This window comes from Salvia miltiorrhiza, chromosome 3, assembly GCF_028751815.1.
Source record: "Salvia miltiorrhiza cultivar Shanhuang (shh) chromosome 3, IMPLAD_Smil_shh, whole genome shotgun sequence".
NCBI lineage: Eukaryota > Viridiplantae > Streptophyta > Magnoliopsida > Lamiales > Lamiaceae > Salvia > Salvia miltiorrhiza.
In genome coordinates this window covers 35,866,171-35,868,613 of record NC_080389.1, presented here as the reverse complement: position 1 = coordinate 35,868,613, position 2,443 = coordinate 35,866,171, and the positions used below count along the sequence as shown (strand labels likewise).

The 2,443-nt window shown below is 35.2% G+C and overlaps 1 long non-coding RNA gene across 1 annotated transcript; it reads right to left on the bottom strand.

The window, feature by feature from the left end:
• Nucleotides 1-2,178, bottom strand: LOC131016488 (uncharacterized). The gene is made up of 4 exons (XR_009099020.1): nucleotides 1,702-2,178; nucleotides 770-838; nucleotides 614-676; nucleotides 1-398 (listed from the first exon to the last, which is right to left on the bottom strand). It is a non-coding gene; the product is annotated as an uncharacterized LOC131016488 (long non-coding RNA).
• Nucleotides 2,179-2,443: the final 265 nt, after the last annotated feature.

The window sequence follows — 2,443 nt, the reverse complement described above, 5'->3', positions numbered from 1 at the left end:
AATTGTAGTGTATTGGAAGAATAGACTACGGTTTGTCAACTAGAAATGGTAGTCTATAGTATTTAAAGACTACACTTTTAGTGATCTTACTCTACGCCTATTGTCGTAGTGGTTGGCTATCGTCAACTAAAAATTATTGTTATTTTATTTAAAATTAACAAAAAATGAAATACAAATATTGATACACTAAAAAATTATAATTGTCATATATAATTTCACAATATTTCATATTCTGTTAATGTACACTGAAATGAAGCTAACAACGACAAGAGATTAAATATACAAAACAAAGAGTACAATATTTTTTTTTCAAAACAATATCTAGTAGTCTATTGTTGAAGAATCTTCATGGAAAATTCAGCGAAAGTCTCATGTTTTTGCTTCATTTCCCGCATATCCTGGCACAAAATTAAAACAAGATTTGCCATGAAAACATATAAAACAATCATGTCAACAAAGCATTTCTTACATTTCAAACAAAATTCCAGCTAATTGCAACATATATTATTTCAAAAGTATATTTCTTTCATTAAAATCAATAGACCAAATAAACATATACTAGTATATCTATAACACAAATCCATATTAGTAAACCAAAGTTGTAGAATATTACCTCTACTTTTTATATGTGACTAAGAATGAGATTCACCCACTCAACACGAACTTCATCAATATCCTATTTAGAATAACTCTGATTGTTAAACTATAAAAGATAAACTATTGTTTTATATGAAAAACGTATAATTGAGAATTAAGACAAATTACTTACATGTGAATGTATAGGCAAAAGCGACCATTCTTCATAAGCTCTTCAATAATTTCTTTCATGTAACACATCCTGAAAAATCCATGTTTGAAATCAAGTTGTGAATTAAGACTCTATACTCTCTCTCTGTCATGAACATATCTAGACCACCAGTCCTAATAAATATTATTTGGAGAACTAATCTATGTTAATATGGCGATCTACATGTTCAATGCAAAATATTAACTACAGATTTTTACAAATTTACTGCTCAGATTCACTAACTATCCAGAAGGAACAGTTTGGTGGACGATTTAATAGGCCTCCCATAATCAAAACAGAATGAAAATTTTACAGTACCTATCTGTATGTTCCTAGAATATATCCACCAAATTTCAACTCAATCGGACTCCATTTACTATGTCTACAGATTTTCACAAATGTACTGCTCAGATTCACTAACTATCCAGAAGAAACAGTTTGGTGGACGATTTAATAGGCCTCCCATAATCAAAACAGAATGAAAATTTTACAGTACCTATTTGTATTTTCCTAGAATATATCCACCAAATTTCAACTCAATCGGACTCCATTTACTATGTCTACAGATTTTTACAAATTTACTGCTCAGATTCACTAACTATCCAGAAGAAACAGTTTGATGAACGATTTCATAGGCCTCCCATAATCAAAACATAGTGAAAATTTTGCAGTACCTATATGTATGTTCCTGGTATATAACCACCAAATTTCAATTCAATCGGACACCATTTACCATGACTACAGATTTTTACAAATTTACTGCTCAGATAAGTGAAAACGTCCGACATAATCAGTTCGAGGGACGATTTCATGGGCCTCCTGTCATCGAACTGTAATGAAAATTTTACAGAATCTAACAATATGATCCTAGTATATATTCACCAAATTTCATCCACAATAGAAGAAAAACCCACCTCTAAACCTTGGCGACAAGAACGGAGGCACGGCAGCAAGAACGGAGGCACAACGGCGAGAATTGAGGCACGGCGGCGAGGAAACTAGTTGCTCCTGCTCGTCGGCGGTGTCTCACGGTCTTGGTTTGGTTGAGAGAGAGAGGCACGGTAGTGATAATATTGTGTCTTCCTTTGGTGGTAGTGGTAGGGTTTGCGAGGGTGGGGCACCATAAGTAGAGAAGAGGAGACACGCTCATACACTACGGTAATTCATAACGTGTAGAGATAAACATCAAAGTCACGCTCATACACTACGTTTTATGGAAATCGTAGTAATAGACTACTATAGACTACACATCGGACTACGTTTTGTTCTCCAGTGTAGTCTAAAATTTAAAAATGGCGCTCATACACTACGGTTCACCAAAAAAAGCGTAGTCTATACGAATACACTACGTTTTTTCTATAAAACCGTAGTTATAGGGGTGTAGAGATAGCCTAAATTTGTAGTAGTGGAGCCATTGTTCTCTCTCTGGTCCCTTCATAACCTCTGCATAGGATTTGGGCTCCTGATACTCCAGCTCCTCTGCAATGCTCAGAGCAAAGTATACCATCTCAGCTTGGTTATATCTCTGAGGTGGCTTGGGCTGCCTCCTTGCTCGATCCCTTGCTAGTTGATATGAGCTTAGATTGTCAGAGCTGCTCCCAACATCTTCATCATCTGCAGCTTGTTGAGGGACTTCAGTTGCTCCACCTGATTCAT